This window comes from Lissotriton helveticus, chromosome 4_1 (genome assembly GCF_964261635.1).
Source record: "Lissotriton helveticus chromosome 4_1, aLisHel1.1, whole genome shotgun sequence".
NCBI classification, from domain to species: Eukaryota; Metazoa; Chordata; class Amphibia; order Caudata; family Salamandridae; genus Lissotriton; species Lissotriton helveticus.
The window spans coordinates 1122934088-1122955697 of NC_136063.1; positions in this window are offsets into that span (position 1 = coordinate 1122934088).

Sequence of the window (21610 nt, forward strand, 5' to 3'; positions counted from 1 at the left end):
TAGAAGACACAATCTGGGCAATTTATGGACTGGATCATCGAATTCCTGTCCAGATTAAACTAATAAAATGCTACTTAGAAACCACTGGTGGGTGAATGTTTAATTTGCTCTGCATTCCGCCTATCATCTGTGTGTCTTTTGCTTATCATCTGTCTGTCTTTTGCTTTCTCACCCTAGTGCTCCGGGTATGTCCAGACGTGGCTCACTGTGTCACTAGATTCAAGCTAATCTGGCTGATGAGGGGTGATGCCCCAAAACTGTTCCCCGAAAGCTTGTTTCCTGGCCAAGGAGGACCTGGCTTGACAGTTTGGGCTGGACTGTTCCCATGAGGCACAGGATCAAGACAGAGTTACTTATGGCTGGGTCTAAACTGGGGTGGCATGGTGAGAAAAAGAACAATGGATTTAACCCAGATCTATCGACTGGGGGTGAATGTTTGATTTGCTCTGCATTCCGTCCATCATCTGTGTGTCTTTTGCTTTCACACCCCAAGTGCGCCGGTTATGCCCAGGCGTGGGTCCCAGGCTCACTGTGTCACTGGATTCCAGCAAGCCTGGCTGATATGGGGTTAGCACATTTTGAGTTTATCCTACCACTGTATGATCAGTGTAGTATGAATCAGATGATCAGAAAGTATGATCTGCTTCTTATGGTTACCCCCACTTTTTGCTGGGTGTAATACTGTTTTTGACTAGTCTGACTGGGATCCTGCTAATCAGTGCCCCAGTCTGTCTGCTTTGTCCCTAAACTATTATGCTATGTACTTAGGTACACCCCAGATTGGATACAGGGGTACCTTTGTCAGTCCCTAGTGTATGATAACCATGTACCCAGGGCAGAGTTACCCCAGAGGTCTCCCATGGGCTGCAGCATGTGTTGTGCCACCCATGAGAGACCATTCAAATTGGACCTACAGGCCTGCCATTGCAGCCTGTGTAAGTTGGTGCATGCACCACTTAATTAAGATATAGGTTTACTATATTTAAGGGTCACTGCAATTAAAACCTATAAATCACCCCTCTAACAGGCCTTTACAATCCTGAGGGTAAGGTGCATGATCTAAGTGAGAGGGTGACCCTTCATGAGCAGGTCACCCATGCAGCCTATAGAGTCCATTCTCCTGGGTTGTCAGTGAAGCAGCCGTATACTAATATATAGAGGCATTACGTGATCGCGCGATGACCATCTAGAAAACGGCTGCATTGGAACTTGGTGTTAAACATGTTGGAATCATACCCCCACACTGTTACTGGTGTGGGAGGTATGGCTACACCCTACCGGAGAGCCCTCTGTTAGGCTCTTGTTCCGGGTACCAGCATTCTAATCCCGGACAGCACAAAATGGTTGCTGCCGACCAGAGACACATTTCAGCCTTCCTACTCCTGAACCTAGCTTGAGCAGGGGAAGGCAGAACAATAGGCCTCCTGTCAAAGAGAGGTGTGACCACCTCCCAGACAGGATTTAGTGTATTAGGGCTGGGTGGGTGCACTTGCCAGCGCCTCGAAGTCTGCAGAAGGGGCACATTTGGTGTCCCCGTGCACAGTCCAGTTCAAACCAGTCCTGGGAGCCGTTGCCTCCTGCTCTGGTGCTTAACTGGACAAAGGACATGGGAGTAACCTCCCCCCTGTCCAGACCCTTCCATGGGAGGGTCCCCTGAATCTTCCCAACCCTTTCCTTGGGATACTTAAGGGCTTACCAGGGTGTAGGTCCCTAGATTCATATGGACAAGATTCAGAACTGAAATGACTGCACTTCCACTGTCTGAGCACTCTGGAGTTCATTTGAGCCTGACTTTGTCTACCTCTCAGTCTGCTGCCTCATGTGCAGCCATGCACCATACAGGATCCGTGTAGGGCCTGTGGAGCATCCAAGACAGCTGAAGATTATCTCTCTTGGAGTGAAGGAGTCATTCCCCTGCATTCACATGCACCACAACACTGCTGACTGATCTGCTGATCCCAAACTCCTACGGACTCTGAAGGGTTCAACATTACACATGTGGGTTTCTATGTTCCCTGAGGCCTGAACTGCCCTCTCACCCAGTTTGAGGTCAAAATCCCTTGTGGGGGCTGCCATACCCAAACCCCAGTGCACCACATACTTTTGCAAGTGCTAAATGCTTGTTGGCAACTCTGCAGCAAGTGCATTGGTTTCCAAGTAGCTCCAACATCTGGCAACTTCTCCTGCAAAGATCTTTAACCACATCACACAGTGTGCTCCGTGGCCAGTTGTTTTGTAAAGCTGCCTGAGGTCCTCTGGTGACTTCAGTGTCTTCGACCTGGGGGTCCTGTGGAGGGTCGCTTATGACTTCTTTGGGCTCCCCAAATTGCTCTGAGCTTGTCCTGACTTCTCTGCTTGTGGTGAATTTCCTGGAGTTTGCTGGTCCTCATTCTGCAACTTCTTCACTTTTTGCCTGGGTTGTTTTTGCCAAGGCTTGTTGGTGCGCCTGCTGGACACTGACCCCTCAGCACCCAACATCTTTTGTGGGACAGCTCGCATCCGGTTCCTGGTTATCCACAGCATCGCCAGTTCCCCGTAGCTGCAGAGTCAAGGTCATCGACATATTCCTGAAGTCCTCCTTAGGATTCAACTGCGGTTTCCGATGCCACTTCACACCTATGCACCCGGCTTCCCGGGATAGGTAACTTGTTTACCATGGTATCCATGGGTGGGGTGGCTCTCCAACCTTCTGTCTCCCATGGGATTTCTTCAGGGTCCTCTGGGAAAGGTTCTTAATCTTTAAAAATCCAACCACGACTTGCAGATAGACTTGTACGTAGCACGCGGTTATGTACTCACACTGCACATGCTCTCCATGGGGGTCCCTATTTACTCACCTTGGGTGGTTCCTTGGGGTCCCACCAATTCAACATCCTCTCAACATTGTCCTGACTTGAGACGTGATTCTTCTAACACTTTTTTAGTGTATGGTTTGGTCTGCCCACGGGCCCGCTTTGTGTTAGTGCTATTTACTGTGATTTCTTTGCTATAGCATTGTGTGCTTTGTGTATATCTCCTTGTGGGAGAGACTGGAACTTACTAGAGAGTATTATATAATCAATACATATTTTTATAAATACCTTGTGTGGTTGTCTTTTATTTAATCTATACTGTAAGATTCCATCTGGTAAAACAAGCAGCTTTATACTCCTTCAAGACTAAACCTGATGGCTGCTCTCCACATCTACCACTCGGATAGCTTTCTAAGGCTGCCTGAGACCTCTTAAATAACCATAGAGGTTGTCTGGACTGGTGCAATGTGCCCACTTACATTAGTGGACATCATATACCAGGCCAGCTTCTCACATTCAGAGAAATGGAAGTCAAGAGATGATTGGGGGATGGGAGCTTCAGATTTCCCAGCAATCTTGTTAAAACACATTATGTAAGAAGCAGGACATGAGGTAGCCTTAAGGGGCAGGGAAAAGAGAGAGGAGTGTGGATTATTAGGCGTACTTAAAACACAATATTTTTCAAACTAATCAACATTTTTTAAGGCCTTCAAACCATTGAAGAGAGAGAGTGTGTGTGTGTTTTTGTCAGTGTGGGCATGTAAAAATCTCAGCTGAAATCCGGCGACACTTCACCGTGCCTGATTGAAAGCACTTTTACCCAACTATTACTTCGGAATGCATCTTTTAGAGGGGTGTGTACATCTCAAATCGCCTCCTTGGGGTGTGGAATAGTCACCCTGAATGGAGTCATGCTGTCTATCACTAGGTTCGCTGCTTTCCTATTTTTCTCTTTACCATCTATGTATAGCCAACCTATATGTAAGCCCTCTGGTGCAGATCCTTGAGCAATAATTGTAGATGAGCATGCAAATGCATTCTTATGAATACGAAATCCATTTTAGGCTTAAGAATGATGATGAAAACCACTGTACCATCACCTCATGCTTGGATCACTTATTCTATTTGGTGAATGAAAATTGCCTCTGTGTGAATGCAGCTAATATTGAAATCTTGGTGATGGGAGTGCCTGAACCGGGCTCCTTACCTTCCGCCTGGCTCCAAGTCTTAGAACAATCCGATGAACTAGGAAATTACTTCAAAAACAGCGATCCTATCTTGGTTTTTCACTTGTTATCCGGCGACCTTCTTAGCTCTCAAAAATGATTTTTAAGAGGTTGTAGTTTTTGTGCATAAGGAAGCCGAAGTTTAGGTGCACTAAAATATTTTTGCTTTTTTTGGGCTACCTAACACATGCAGGCCCAGTCTTTTACATTTTGGTGGGCCTTGGTGTTGATACTGTAGACTGAGAACGTCTGTCGCCAAAGTTAGTTGTAACATTTTAGTTTACTATAAAATAACACTCAAATCTAAATTGAACAATTTTGTTTTAAATTTGAGACCGCAGAAGTTAGTTTTAAACCTTAAGAGGGGTATGGGGCATAGGCATTTTAAATGGTGTTCATTAGGTCTCGTCTGATCCAGAGCATGCGCTGGGTTGGCCGAGACATTTAGTAGCTGCTTTTAAAAGTGCTACCAAAGCGGTCACCAGCTTACTGTCACACACACAAGCGTGCGCACTGCTGTGCGCGCATCCCTAGCGTGCTTTAGCATGTCATCGCAATCACTTTCGCTTTCAGAGTGATCGCAATGACTTTCGCTTTCATGGCCGCGCGGCGTTACTTTTACTGCCGCGTGGTCAATGCTTGTGCTTTGCGTGATGTGGTTTTCGTGTTGACGTGGGATAAGATGCTGTGTGTGTGTCCAAGCATGTCACGTTTGCTTCCTTCTGTGCATGTAGTTTGTGTCCCTGCCATGTGTGGATGCGGGCGCACGTGTGCATGCGCACCTACATGCACGGCAGACTCTGTGTGCTCCAGGTTGGCGTTTCTCGCATTTTCGCGGCTGCAGTCTCATTCTTGCAGTTCGTTCTTCTCGAGTGCCCCTTCTTTCTCAGCGAATGCCCCCAGCTGGCAGATGGTTTGAAGTATATTTTAGGAGAAACAAATCTGCTTTCAAATATCTATTGACCTACAGTTGGAAAGGAGGACAATGCTTAAGCGGGGCATGGAGTGAAGCGGCCCTGCTATCCTTTCGGAAACAAACCTGCCTTCTTCGGGTTGGTATCTCATCCTGCACACTGTGTAATGCGTACGCTCGCATGTCCTGTCCCTGTGACGACTTAAATTCAACATTTATAAAATACAGGAGGGTTATTTTGTTCCGCTTATAATTCTGGCTGTAATGACTGGAACTGATGACAGAATATATTTGTGTTGATTGGCTCTTGGAGAGGTGTTGAGTGTGCAGTTGGCGAGCAGTCTGATCCGCACTGTAAGGAGAGGCTGCTCTATGCAATGCAACTCACTTTACAGCACCCTCCCTTCTTCACCAGGCGCTGTGGCCCCGGTGGTGTTGGAGAACATTTTAATTCTAAACAAAATATATTTTCATTTATCAGATCGGCAATTTGACTTCAGTTGACTGAAGATTATTTTTTTCCAAGTAAACAAATTATTGCCAATCTTGCGCAATTATTTATTTATTTATTTATTTATTTTAGCACCAACTCGACTTGAAGGTATCAGAGTGCTTTATATGAGCACTAGTTGCGTTATGTGAGCACCAGTTGCATTACAGATGGACACATTGCCTTTCAGAGATTAAGTGATTTGCCCAGAATCACAGGATGTTTGATCGTCTCTGCCTAGACTCGAACCCGATTCACCAGCTTTGGGGTAGTTTGTGTGGGTGAACAGGACAAGTATGCAAGGGCGCTGAACTTGAGAAGAACCGGCAAAATACTGCACAGAGAGGTGAAGAGTACAGGCACACTTCCAGTCATAAAAGTTAAATACAAAAAGTACAGATGCAAGACCGAGTCACAGACGGCGTGGGGCTAGCAGTCCTCAGGGAATGGGCACAGCGTCACATTCGATTCTAGAGACAAAGTAAGCAGAGGTGGGGGATGGCGGGGTGATTTAGGCTCCCTGGAGGTATGGGCGGGTTGTCTCGGAAAACGTGTTCTCTATTTTTCACAAGTTTTAAGAGAGCGCTCCCAAATCTCTTTGGTTACTTCAGAGCGCTAAGTGGGTGACAGGACCGTGATCCGGAAATGTGCTCTCCGAATACCTCACATGTTGGAGTTGTGGACGCCATTTCCTTTGAAAAGCCATTGTCGCAGTGAGTGCCACAATATTGACACACCTTTTATACCTGAAGCACACAACCCCAGTGATGCCAGGTGTTACTGCTAAAAAACAGGAGGCTTCACGCCAGAATAACCCCTTTAGAAGACACATTGAACCGTGCCCATTTCAAGCGTTATGGCCAGAGCTGCCACTTTGGAAAAGTGTTTGAGCCTGGGCGTCAGTTCAACATCCTACGATTCTGGGAAAATTAATTGATAACCCTGTGCCTGCCTAAGACAAACTGCATGTGCTCTTGTGTAATGTAACCTGCTTCTGACTGCTAGAGTTCGACAAGAAATGTCTGGAAACGTACCTGTTTGTTCTCTATCATTGCTCCCAGTGAAAGCCATTTTGTGGAGTCAGTGTTGAACTATGTGTCATAATTGAGCACCAAGAGACCTTTAGGTGTGTGCTGTAATGTACAAAGAGAAATCATGTAACGCAAAAAATAAACAAATGAATAAATATGAAAGGCGCAAGATGCACATTTGCCAGCGGTGTATGCTCAGTAACCAATGCGTATTATTAAATTCAAAGGGCCTCCGGGGCTCCAGTTTTCTAGTTCCAAATGGTTTACAACAGACCCATCTATGACAGGTATGGAAATACCGCAACATGTAGTTGATTCAATGTGTACATTGGGGCTGCTTTTAATGCTCGACAATGTCTGTTGGTTCTAGTTTTTTTACGGAGTTTTATATAACGCGAACATGACCCGGTTTTGGGTATCAGAGTGCTTCTCAAGGGAGACCGCTTCCTTCCTTGCTTAACCTAGGCCTGGTCACCGGAGGGCCCCCGCGGTCCTGCGGTGCGGCTCTGGGACCAGCCCAGGTCCAGACCAACATTCTCGCAGGTGGGTCCGCAGGGGGCCAGGTGCCGGTCTCCACTGAGATCATCTAACTCTTTTTTCTTCTGCCTCACGCTGTTTTTCTCCTCACTCTCCTTTCTTCTGCCTCATGCTGCTCTTCTCCTCAGTCTCCGTCCTTGTGCCTCACGCTGCTCTTCTCCTAACTCTCCATCCATGCGCCTCACGCTGCTCTTCTCTTCTCACTCTGCGTCCTTGTGCCTCACGCTCCTCTTCTCCTCCCTTTCCTTCCTTGTGCCTCACGCTGCTCTTTGCCTCACTCTTCTTTCTTGTGCCTCATACTGCTCTTTTTCCTCACTCTCCTTCCTTTTGCCTCACGCTGCTCTTTTCCTATTAACTCTCCTTATGCTGCTCTTTTCCTCCTACCTCCCCTGTGCCTCACGCTGCTCTTCTTCCTTACTCTCCTTCCTTATGCCTCACGCTGCTCTTTTCCTCCTCACTCTCCTTATGCCTCACGCTGCTCTTTTCCTCCTACCTCCCCTTCCTTGTGCCTCACGCTACTCTTCTCCTCTTCACTGTCCGTCCTTATGCTTCACGCTGCTCTTCTCACTCTCCTTCCTTCTGTTCATGCTGCTCCTCTCACTCTCCTTCCTTGTGCTTCATGCTGCTCTTCTCACTCTCCTTCCTTGTGCTTCACACTGCTTTTCTCACTATCCTTCCTTGTGCCTCACACTTCTCTTCTCACTCTCCTTCCTTGTGCCTCTCGCTGCTCTTCTCCTCCTCACTCTTCGTACTTGTGCCTCACGCTTTTTTGTCTTCACTCTCCTTCCATCTACCTCCTGCTGCTTTTCTCACTCTCCTTCCTTGTGCATCAGCACACCACCACCTCCTCATTAGTGGATCACCTCAGTGCCAGTGCAGCCCCAACTCAGCAACGCGCAGCCCTACCTCGGCAACAGCACAGGCCCACCTCGGCAACTGCACAGCCCCACCTCGGCAACTGCACAGGCCCACCTCGGCAACTGCACAGCCCCACCTCGGCAACTGCACAGGCCCACCTCGGCAACTGCACAGGCCCACCTCGGCAACAGCACAGCCCCACCTCGGCAACAGCACAGCAACCCCTTGGCATCGGTATAGCATGACCTCAGCTCTGCAGCAACTTGGGATCACTTAGCACCACCAGAGCATCAGTGAGCACCACTACCTCATCATCACCTCCGCACCAGCACATCACTACCTCACCATCACCCAGCACCACCTCAGTCTGCCCTCTGAAACTAGCATCTCTTGATTGTCCCCTAGTGTCCTTTCACGGATCGTGTTGTAAATCAGGTACTATTTCCAAACTTAACTCTCTTGATGTCTTTTTAGTTAGATATAAGGTAACAAAAATACTTATAACACTTTTTTATTATAACAAGGTAGCTGAGTGCTGCGAGAGCGCGGCGCGCGCTTTAAGGAAAATTGCTAATTTTAACTGTATTATTTGCTAAATCTGGTCCTTTGACCCCGTTTTAACTTGCCCCTTACCTGCACACTAAATTGTTCCCTGCACCGCCGTTTGGGCGGGTCTGGTCCTGGGGTGGGTGTCCTGCTCGACTTTGGCCGACATCTTGGAGTGGGGTGAGTCAACTGTGGCATTTCGACCTGCCAGCGCTTTACTGCGCATGTGCCGCCTGGGAACACCTTTTTAAGGCGAGTCCCGCCTGGCTCTGCCCCTGACAAGGTAGCTGAGTGCTGCGAGAGCGCGGCGCGCGCTTTAAGGAAAATTGCTAATTTTAACTGTATTATTTGCTAAATCTGGTCCTTTGACCCCGTTTTAACTTGCCCCTTACCTGCACACTAAATTGTTCCCTGCACCGCCGTTTGGGCGGGTCTGGTCCTGGGGTGGGTGTCCTGCTCGACTTTGGCCGACATCTTGGAGTGGGGTGAGTCAACTGTGGCATTTCGACCTGCCAGCGCTTTACTGCGCATGTGCCGCCTGGGAACACCTTTTTAAGGCGATTCCCGCCTGGCTCTGCCCCTGACAAGGTAGCTGAGTGCTGCGAGAGCGCGGCGCGCGCTTTAAGGAAAATTGCTAATTTTAACTGTATTATTTGCTAAATCTGGTCCTTTGACCCCGTTTTAACTTGCCCCTTACCTGCACACTAAATTGTTCCCTTCACCGCCGTTTGGGCGGGTCTGGTCCTGGGGTGGGTGTCCTGCTCGACTTTGGCCGACATCTTGGAGTGGGGTGAGTCAACTGTGGCATTTCGACCTGCCAGCGCTTTACTGCGCATGTGCCGCCTGGGAACACCTTTTTAAGGCGAGTCCCGCCTGGCTCTGCCCCTGACAAGGTAGCTGAGTGCTGCGAGAGCGCGGCGCGCGCTTTAAGGAAAATTGCTAATTTTAACTGTATTATTTGCTAAATCTGGTCCTTTGACCCCGTTTTAACTTGCCCCTTACCTGCACACTAAATTGTTCCCTGCACCGCCGTTTGGGCGGGTCTGGTCCTGGGGTGGGTGTCCTGCTCGACTTTGGCCGACATCTTGGAGTGGGGTGAGTCAACTGTGGCATTTCGACCTGCCAGCGCTTTACTGCGCATGTGCCGCCTGGGAACACCTTTTTAAGGCGAGTCCCGCCTGGCTCTGCCCCTGACAAGGTAGCTGAGTGCTGCGAGAGCGCGGCGCGCGCTTTAAGGAAAATTGCTAATTTTAACTGTATTATTTGCTAAATCTGGTCCTTTGACCCCGTTTTAACTTGCCCCTTACCTGCACACTAAATTGTTCCCTGCACCGCCGTTTGGGCGGGTCTGGTCCTGGGGTGGGTGTCCTGCTCGACTTTGGCCGACATCTTGGAGTGGGGTGAGTCAACTGTGGCATTTCGACCTGCCAGCGTTTTACTGCGCATGTGCCGCCTGGGAACACCTTTTTAAAGCTCCTCCCTTAGCGCAGCGGGATCGCGCAGCGGGCGTGTCCTCACGTGGCCGGAGTCGTGCCAGAGTCCTGCCCGTCTGCGCCCGTCCGCGACAGGACGTGCAGGACGGGGCAGGCCTGTGGCCCCTTGTGGTTTTTCCATCGGTCCATTATGCTGTGCTATGCCAGAGATAGTCTTGTTGCCATCGGTCTGTCATCTGGGTCCTGTGAGGTTCCGCGGGTGGACCCCCTAGGCGGCCCCCTTTCATGTGGTTGTGGGCGGTTCAATCTTCCCGCCCCCCTAGGAAGGGGACTTAAGGAGTGTGTCACTGTGGCTGCCGGTTCATCTCCCTTTATTAGCATCTGGAATTTGAACGCCAGGTCGCTGGTAAAGCACCATTTGGACATTTTCGACCTGTTATGCCACGACTCGCCAGACATATTCTGCCTGACAGAGACTTGGCTGCAGGATGCCGATACAGCCATTGTCAACCTGGCGTTCCCGCCGGAATACTCGGTATTTACACTCAACCGAGGTTCTAGAGGCGGAGGGATAGCTCTCGCGGTCAAGTCCTGCTACCCTTGCTCGTGGCAGGGACAGAGGATTTCTGGCTGCGAAAGCGCTGTTTTTAAAGTTGCCATCACGCCCAATTTCACCTGGTCGGGCTTATTGATCTATCGACCCCCCGGGAGTGAGGTGGCCTTTAGAGCTGCATTACCAGATGCCATCTGTAAGCTGGCTGTTGGGTGCTCCAATTTCTCCATTATTGGGGATATGAATCTGCACTTTGATAATCTTTCTAGTCCGTCGGTGGCTAGTTTTATTGCAGATTTGGAGTCGCTTCAGCTGGCCCAGATGATCGCACAACCCACTCATATAGGGGGACATACTCTCGACCCATTTTTCACCAACTTGGCGGAAGCCAGCATCACTAGCCTCACTCCGCTGGCATGGACTGATCATTATTTGATACAGATCCAGTGCCCCGTACCCGTTATGCAGTCCAAACCAGTGGCATGTCCAACCCCTAGACGGCGTTGGAATAAACTAAAGCTGGACGAGTTTTACCAGCTTTTATCGTCCGACCCACTAGACATAACTGGTACGATAGATCAAGGATATGATGGCTTCTGTAATTGGGTGACTAGGGCATTAGATTCCCTTATCCCCACAGTTTGGTGTAAATCCGGGGCCAGAAATACTAGCCCATGGTATGATGATGCGCTGCGGGTACTCAAGACCTCCTGTAGGCGTGCAGAGCGGGCATGGCGTAAAACCTACAACAACCAGGAGAAGGCCGTGTACCAAGCCACTGTTAAACTCTACCATCGAGCAGTGTGCAGAACCCGCGCTGCCTTTTACGCCTTACAATTTCGGACTAGCGACAATCCCTCTAAAACTATTTTCAAGGTGTTGAAAGATCTTACCACCAAAAAGGTGACTGCTACTCTCCAGAGCTCTGTGGAGCATTGTGAAATTCTGGCGGATTTTTTTGTGGAGAAGGTGAACGCTATCTATCGGGCTTTTCCGCCGGCCAGTCCACCTGCAGATTCACCTCTCAAACCCTTGACGGTTGAGGAATTGTACTCTTTTCCGATCTTAACAACTGAAAGCCTTGGCAAACTGGCTTGTCAATTGAGGTCGGGGTCTCCAGCAGATCCGCTCTGCCCGGCTGTGTTCAAAGATCTGGCGGTGCATGACATCTCACCGCTATGCTCTTTGATCAACACGTCGCTTACATCCGGCGTAGTCCCACTCAAGTGGAAACAGGCCGTGGTGCGGCCTATTCTCAAAAAACCAAGCCTGGATGGAAGTAAGCCCGAAAACTATCGGCCAATTTCACTTCTGCCGTGGCCTGCCAAGGTGACTGAGGCGCATTTCAACGCGGTCCTCTCGGAACATCTTCACCAAGCCGATATCCTCGACACGACGCAGAATGGGTTTCGAGCGGGCCACAGCACGGAGACGGCTCTGCTGTATATGGTAGAGCATTTGCGCTCCGTGCTCGATGCGGGTCAAACGGCGGCACTGGTGCTATTAGATCTGAGCGCCGCCTTTGACACCGTATCTCATCCCATCCTTCTGCGTCGATTAGAGGAGGCTGGTGTCACTGGCATCGCTCTCCAATGGTTCCGGTCTTTCCTAGCCAATCGGACCTTTAGCGTGACCGTCCCTCCTTACCAGTCCAAACCCCATCTGCTGGATCTGGGGGTCCCCCAAGGCTCCTCGCTGAGTCCTACGTTGTTTAATTTATACGTAAGGCCGCTGGCTGAGGTTGTTCGTCAATGGGGTATGACAATGGTGTCATACGCCGATGACACCCAGCTAGCGGTCACGATCAGCGGGGATGCCGATGTGGATGCACCCAGATTACAACATGGACTGAGGGCGGTCGCTGGCTGGATGACGTCCAACTGCCTCCAGCTGAACGCTAGTAAGACCGAGGTCATGATTTTTGGGAAGCAACCGGAACTCTGGGGAGGCAGATGGTGGCCGGGGGATCTGGGTCCTACACCTCTCCCAGTCTCCGAGCTTAAAAACCTCGGAGTCTGGTTAGACCCCACCCTTACGTTTGTATGTCATACTAAACGTACGGCGGCCTGCTGTTTTGGCATTCTACGGGGACTACGTCCGGTGCTTAAGTTTTTTGATGCCGCTACCCGGCAACTCGTGATCCAAGCGACTGTCATCTCCAGGCTGGATTACGCGAATTCTTTATTTGCTGGCTTAAACCAAGCAGAAATTGGTCGTCTGCAGCGGATTCAGAATGCCGCTGCGAGAGCGGTGGTTGGACTACCTAGATCTTGTCCGACCTCTAGCACCCTGTGATCGTTGCATTGGCTACCGGTGGCCCAGCGGATTCAGTTTTAAGATCCTCTGTGTCGCCTACAAAATACTTAAGGGATCCCCAGCCATGATCTTGTCCAAACTTCTGGCCCACTACACCCCTGCACGAGCATTAAGATCTGCTGATCTGGAACTAGCGGTTGTCCCTCGTGTCAAGCGCAGCAGAGCCGGCGGACGTTCTTTCCAAGTCCGCGCGGCTATGCTGTGGAATTCACTCCCCCCGGCGATTCGCGCCCTTAGGGACTTGCTCTCATTCCGCCGAGCGGTGAAAACTTTCCTGTTCCCTTAGTCCATCCCCACTGTTGTTTTTATCTTGTTGTGTTGTGCTGCTACCTTGTCGCGGCGCCAGGACGCTCCTTCGCTGGAGCAGCTGTGCGCCTAATAAAAAATGCATAACATAACATAACATAACTTTTGAACATGCTGCACAGCAACCACAATGCTCTACAGCATAGCTTAAAAACATTGGCAAAGCCAATCGCTCTGGCTAAACACATAAGGTCCCAAAGGCGAGACCTATTGGCTATGCCAATGCTTGTTTTTAGTTTTACCATTGATTTGTAGCCACGCGGGTTCAGGGATGTTTTTCTGAACAGTTTATTGCAGGCTTGCAGTGCTTGGTTTGTAAAATAAGTACTAGTGGTCAAGCTTTTGAAAGGGAACAATAAAATACATGATCAAAACCAAACAAGAGCCTCTTGCAAGGACATAGCTCACTTGTAGTGGAGGTGGGCCTGTGTGGTTTAGCTCCAGGATAAAGCCATCATCAAATACCCGAATTATAAAAGTGATTGCTAAACATGCAGGAAACATATTGAAACAATCTAGGTAGCGGGGGAGGGGTCCCTAAAAGTATCAGTTATAATTAGGGCTCTCGGTTTTATGGTATTTATTTTTTGGACATTTCCAGTTTGTATCTATCCATATTTCATTTTTGCTAATTTTATCTGTGTTTATTCATATTTATTTTGGGTTTTTTTGAAAAATGAAGCTGAAATTAGTATATTTCCACATTTTTTTAACCGGTAAATATGCACTCATTCTTGAATGCCTACTACGTTACAATGCTGTAAACACCCGCAGTCGATAAATGAATGTACTTTTAAGAAAATATACACATTTCAGTATCAACCCTGTGCATATAAACTGCTGTGAAAGCCTCTTTACTAAAATTCCTTTCTTTTTTAGCCCCCTTACCTACCTATCAAGCCACACAGCTATTAGCCTGGCAGTCATGGCAGACCGTATTTAGAATTTCTCAAAAAGTAACCCAATTTCTGTTTTTATACACATTTAAAAATAAATACAGACAAGAAAATAAATCTTTTCTGTCTGTATTTATCTGTACAAATCAGTAAAAACAGAAAACAGGGAGCCTTCGTTATAATAGAACAAACAAGGAGTAAGAAAGAAAAGGAAACCCATTTGGGGGTTGCGTCAAAGGATATGTGTATGTGGCCATATGTGGGCTAATGTAATGCACTTGGTTCAGTCAAGCTCCTGCCTCTTTCATCCAGCACAGGCTCTCCCATATCCTTCTCTCTCTGTCACAAGTTCTTTATCATCCCTGCTTTCTTTGTAACTGTTTTTCTGTCTTTCGTTTCTTCATTCTTGCCTCATTTTGAGTTTGCCTCTGTCTTGGTCTGGCTGAAGTGAACAGAGATGGTGGGCCAAACTGGAAACCACTGATCAAATTATGCTCTGCGCGCTCTGTATCATACCTTTGTTTTTACCCCAGGGAGGTATTATCCACCATACTAGAGGCCTGGTTGAGGGTAACATATCAAGAGGTTGGTGACAAGTGTCTATTAGGCAACTTTATTTAATTTTAGTGTGCATGATTCTGATACAAATGAAAACCTTACTGTGTTTACTAGCAGTGGCGGCTAGTGACATTTGAAAGTGGTGGATGCGTAAAAGTTCAGGATGTGTGCCTTGTGGCGAGCAATAGTAGCCTGACATTCATAAGGGTAGTTCAAGGGTGGAATCTTTTCCCCCGGGAAAAGATTGGAAAAAAGTGGGCAAATGGTGCATTTTCAAGCAAATTTGAGATATAGCAAGAAGGTTAATAAAGCAATTGTAGATGTGTATTTATGACATCAATAAAGAGATTTAATATACTAATGACATGGGTAGCGGCTTAGTCAGCATAACCAGAGAACTTCATAACAGACTTTGAGATAACAATTCAGTGATTACCTAACATATTTATATATTTATTGATATGCCTCTACAAATGAAATCTACAGAGAAAATACAAGTTATTGTGATTTGTCAGAGTCAATGAGACAGAAAACAATAAACATTAAAAGGCAGAGGGCAACCTACAAGACCCTTTACGTCTCATTCAGGTGATAAAGAAATATGATCATATCACTCCCTTTGATCCCCTCGTTTGTCCACTACATCTTTGAAACCAACTGCATCATTTACAAACATTGAAAGTGATGCAGCTGATTTTCATGATGTAGTGTGCCAGCAAAGTCATCATGACCTGCAGTACCCCTCTTACCTCGGTGACAAGCTTGGGAGCACCACATATTATAAACACAAGTGTAATAGGCAAGCAGAACAAAGTTATCAAAAATTAAATGGGTGTTTTGGATCAGATAGATAGCAATTGCAAAGTAGGCAGTATGAGCTTCTCAATGGCTTGAATGTTAAAATCTGGAATTCTCTTAACAAGGTCTCTCTCAATGGAGAGCATTCCTAAAGCATTTACAGCCTGATTCATCAAGCGAAATGCGCTCGCAAAAGGGCCAGATTCTGAGAATCTGGCCCTTTGCGAGTGCAATTTTTGCATTTGGGATTCATCATCCCAAATGCAAAAATCGCTAATAAAGAATTCGCTAAATTGCGAGGATTAGCATTTAAGGAATTTCTATTAGAGATTCCTTAAATGCTATTCATGAAACATTAAAAAATTGTGAATTCGCAATTTAGGACCGCTATTTACCACGAGGTCAAACCTAGTGGTAAATAGCGAATGCTTAGAAAAATGCATTTAAATGCATTTTTCTAAGTTGCATGTTACACACACACATGTCCTTAGGACATGTGTGTGCGCAACACCAATGTAGATTACATTTCAGGGGTGCTACAGCCTGCACCCTTGAAATCGCATCCTTATTTGCGATTAGCTAATTGCTAATCGCAAATAAGGAATAACTCCCCATTAATTCTTATGGGCCTGTAGGCCCATAGGAATGCATGGGGAGTTATTCCTTATTTGCGAATAGCAATTTGCTAATCGCAAATAAGGAATGTGTAGGAATCGCATTTCTTTATGCAATTTCTACATGAATCCCGTTTTGCAAGTCCTTAATAGCGATTCCTTATGAATCGCTATTAGGGGCTCGCAAAACGGGAGAATGATGAATCAGGCTGTATAGCCCACATGCATCAAGCTTTTTTGCATTCGCAAACGGTGCGAATCGCAAAATTCGGCCGTTTGCGAATGCAAAAACCTTTTTTGGGATGCATCTTTTTTTTCATTTTTCGCAATTTTAAGAAATCGCAAATTATGCGATTTCTTAAATGCTATGCATGATTTTTTTTAAATTGCGAGTTTGCAATTAGGAAGGGTAAAATTACCATGAAGTAAACATTCATGGTAATTGCAGAAAAGTTTCTAAAATGCACAAAAGTGCATTTTTGAAACTTATATTTTACACACACACATGCCCTTGCGACATGTGTGTGAGTAAAATGTGCTTACGTGACATTTCAGGGGTGCAGGGGGGGTCCTTTGGACCCCCCCTGCACCCTTGAAATTGCATTCTCATTTTGCGATTCCTTAATTGCGAATTCGCAAAATGAGAATGCCTTCCCATTGATTCCTATGGGCCTCTAGGCCCATAGGAATCAATGTAATGCGATTCCTTAATTGCGATTCGCAATTAAGGAATCGCAAATAAAGAAAATTAAGAAATCGCAAAAACTTTTGCGATTTCTTGATGCATAGGAATTTGCAATTCCTAAATTGCGATTCCTTAATTTTCGCAATTTAGGAATCGCAAATTCCTACAATGATGCATGTGGGGGTTAGTCTTTCCTCAATCATGGTGTTCCTCAAGAATGTCTTGATTCTGTTCCAAGTTGAAAAACACAGTTCGAACTCTGTTGTTGTCATTCGAGTGGATATGACTATTTTTAGGAAAGCCACTGTCTATCTTCGTGATTTTTCTATATTAAGTTTCTAAAGTAAAGCAGGCAAAGAAAGGGCACAAGTGGCCTGTCGATATACATGCATTTGGTACAGTAAAGTAAAGTCAGCTCTCAGATTGTCTTTGTTGAGCATAGTATACACTTCCACAGCCTCATTCAGTGCTTGCTCAGGGAAGGAAAGATAATCTGCAAACTGATTACTTTGCAGTAATGTGGCACTAACCAAAAGCTTTGTGAAAGAAAAATGTTCCTTTGTATGCACTAGGAAAGTGTCACATAATTTCTTTGCAATTCTGACTAGACTGCAGATTTTTTTTTCTGGGTTTGAAAAATTAGAACCCTTCAGCAGGCTGCTCTCTAAATGGTCAATCCCTTATCTGACTTTGTTCATGCTGGCAACAAACTGACTGAATTGTAGCTCTTTGCACAAATCCAGTTTCTATTTCACGTTTTTGTAGCTGGTTATATAATTTGTCAACATGAGACATTATTTCATGAAACAAAAATAGGAAGAACTGAAACTCTCTGTCTTGCAGTTCTCTAGCAAAAACACAGGCCTCATTTCAACTTTTGTATTCAAAGTTACATTTGGCTTCTATGATGTTGAAACATTTCTCAAGATCAACCCCATATCGGTATACTGTGACTCCTGTAGGAGCGCTTACCATGCCGGAATTATTGATCATAGTAGTAGAAGCGATATTACAACTCCCAGAATGCAGTATTTAAGTTCACTCACTTACTGCTTCACATCATATGGGGGCTTTTGGAAGGCATGCACTTTGCCTGCTCGAATGCCCTGTGCTCCTTACTACATTCATGGCAAGTATATATTAAACTTAAACTGTGGTATTTAAGGTATCCTCATTCTTGCCTCCAAAGATGAACATACAATTTCTGAGGTAGGTCAGTTAATAAACGCGGTCACATGTTCATCTTTGACGATGTAAGCGAAGATACTATCCTTCACTTTAGAGACTAGGCTTTGGTGGGGACATATCTGATATCTAGATAGACCCACTTGACGTCCAGTAGGTATATCACGATTCCAGGCATCTGGCCATTGTAGTCCTGGGTGCTCATTACCAGGCCTGGAGCTCTGCGAGGTACATGGGGTGGCTGCTGAAGAGATAAACTGCTCATAGCCAAGGTGGCTGAGAATCACACCTGGATGGGCGCACTGCCATGGCAGGTGCACTGCACAGATAGCACACATAGGGCTGCTGTGCTATGCAATGTTGTAAAGCACAGTTGTGAAATAAAGTTAAAAAACGCAAACATGTTGGAGAGTCGTGGCACTGAGAAATACAAGCTAGAAAGCAACAAGGGAAACAGGTGGAGAGTGTGCATCATTATTCTAATAACACTTCTCCCAATACCAGTTTGTAGCGATTATTTACAGAAGTAGTGCAATTGAAACAATCCTCCTGTTTCCTTAGGAGACTGCACGACTCTTACCTGAACATTTGCTCAGAATTCGTGAACTGCCTCAGGGCGTGCATTATGGAACCTTGTGACCATGATTTGTTGTACAGCTTGGCCCTCCAGTCCTACCCCGCATCTCCTGAGCCAGTCTAGATGCTGCTCCCTTGCTTTTTATGCTATCAAACAGCATGACAGTACTGCGAGGATTGGCTTGGTCACGTGAACCCAGCGGTCCTTAGGAGACTTTGGGGCTGTGGCTGTCATCCCCCAGGCTCCTAAAATTGCACGGGTAAGAGAGGGTTTCGAGTGCGCTTGTCGGTGTGGTCACAGAAAGGCAACCATCCAATCCGACATGCACCCTTCACTCCAAGGCCCAGCTGGCTAAACCTGTGTCAATCAATTAAGTCTCACCCACACGTCCACCCTCACTCATGAAAAAAGGAAAACCCACCTGTACTGAAATAAAAGCATTACACTGTGGCTAGGAAAAAAATATTGAATTAAATTAAAACATTAAATATGGAGCCCGGGGGAACCAGAACAAATGGGGGAAACACCCCCATACGTTAATCAGGAAACCACCTCTGTTTACTACTTATATTGGGAGAAAACACAATACAATACATTCTTTTTAGACAAATGCTGAAAACATTTGGTATTTAAATGTCATGTTCAATTGAGGATCTCAAACGCGGTGTGCAGACAGAATATTGAGTTGGAAATGTCGACTTGCTCAAATATCGAGTTGGAAATATCGTGATACGGAAATATCAACAGCAAGAATATCGTGGCCAAGAATATCGACTTTAAGGTAAGAAATATCGTTAAAAAAATATTGACGTCATTAATATTGTTTACAAAAATATAGTTGTTTAAAATGTCGATTTTTTAATTAGTGTTATGTATTTTAGTATGTATAATAAATGAATGTGATCTATGTTTTGTATAAGTTTTGTTTTTGTTTTTTATTATATGTTTTACATTTTTAGTAGTTATCAATTTTACTTTAATAAAACTTTGCACTTTTAAGTTCCGTAGCGGGTTGTGGGTTTATAGGGGGATAGGGTGGGAAGTATTTTAATTATAATAAATTAATGATTATTTTTTATTTAGTAATATTTGTTTAGTTTATATTCTATAGTGTTAATTGTGGGAAGTAATTTATTACTAATTAATTATTAATTGGTTGTTAATAATATTATGGTAATTTTGGAGTTTTTGTGGTAGTAGGTTGTGGAGTTTATAGGGATAAAGGGTGGTAAGTAATTTAATTATCATAACCCATCCAACACTTTCCCTACTGTTGCACTCACGGAAGTGGAACATTTAGATTTAAAGCTTTTAAATAGTTTAATGTTTTAATTTATAATATATCTTTTTTTATTAGATTTAATGTTATTGGTGTATGTATATATATTTGTATATTTTCATATATACAATTGTTTTACAGTAAATATATATATTACATTTTATGTACGCACGGTAAATTGTTTTAAATTAAATGTATATATTATATTGGTTAACATATTTATTTTTTATACATATATTGAAATCGTTATTTTGTACAACTATATTTTTTACACTGATATTTATAACTCAATATTTTTGTGTGGGGATATTTTGGGGGTAGATATTCTATCAGTGAACCCTCAATTGCTCCTCATCTGGTTCAATTTTGTGTTGTTTCTTAATTATTGATTTTGAAATAGTTTTCCCATCAATAATGTGGACTGTACTCAGGCCAACTGGATTTATGTGGCAGGGCAGGACCAAATTATGTGACAGGAATAACTAAATTAATCTGCATCAAAACACAAAACTGTGTGGTATATTTTCTGTTAGCATTACTTTATCATCTGTACTCATCTTAGCACTTAGGGGTCTATTAGGATGGCGGGCGGTGGCACCACCACAGCACTGGCGGTGAGGAAAAATGCATTTTACCGCCCGCGAGCAGCAGACCTCACGGCCGCCATATTAAGATGGCCATACATAGCCCAATTTACATCCGCCGTGGTGCAACGCGTACCGCCATCAAAGTGCGCCCGCTACCGCGGCGGTGTGAGCCAATGGAGACTCACCACTGTGCGGAATGACGTCCACCCCACTCCACAAATTAGGATGCCCCAAACAACCAGTGGCACTGCAGCGGAGAAACGGCCCAATCAGAGACGGCGAAAGCTCGACATTTGAGCGCGAAACCAGAGTCTCGGTCCACACCACCCGGACACGACCGCAATGGACTCAGCCCTACTAGTCTTTCCAGTGCTGTACTTTATACATCACCAGCAACTCATGGACGGCTGCGGACGCCGCGCAGGTACGCAATACCACAACCACAACACACACTCATGTGTTGCTACAGGGTCCAAATCCACATCAAACGCCCTGGTGGGGACAAGAACACATCCACAAGTGTACCCACACATGACTCACCTGCCACCAAGTCTCCCCTCCGCATCCAGGAATCACATTTTCTACAGTCATGCAGCAATGTCCAGGTCACGTCACTACAGCTGTAAAGACAAGGGAATACATGTGCACAATGCAGAAGGCAGGGCCAGCGCCAGGCATGGGCAGGGCACAAAGACCACAGGGTCACACCTCCACCCTCCGCACACTAACCCCCCCGAAGTGACATGCCATGTGCCCCCATGCACAACAACAAGCCAGGTGAATCCACAACCTGCACCACACACCAAACAACCAGGGAGACAGACACAGCAGGAGTGGCTGCAGAGAAACACTCAGCACAGAAGCACAGGGACAGGGCAACACACACACACCACAACAACACCACACCCATGGCAAGAAAACTGAGTACAAGCACTAAATGAACACACACACATACAAGGAACAAACATCCTACTGGACACACAGCCTGCCAAGTCACACAGCCATACCCCACACTGACACACAGACACAGACCACATTCCACCAGCAATGGAGTACAACAAATAGGAAAGCCAAAGTGAGGTGCACTCAAATGGAAGGCCATGGAGACAACCACCAAGCATGTTTACATCACATGCAAGACAAGGAGCATAGAACAACACCCTCAGCCCATCAAAGCACAAAAGGCTGGCACAGAGAGTGAAGTCAAACCACAGACAGCTCAGTCAGACCCCCAGGATATTGCGGCATAGATTTGCAAATTTTGTGGCACAACAATGGAAATTTAGCGGCACAGAAATAGTGCGGCATTATTGCGGCATTTTATTTTACTTGTAATCATTCCTTTTTAGCCTCAAATCAATGGAAAATGTTTTAGCAGTGTATTCCACTCTGAAATAGGCATGTTTAAAGTGTCTAAAATGTTTATTTGC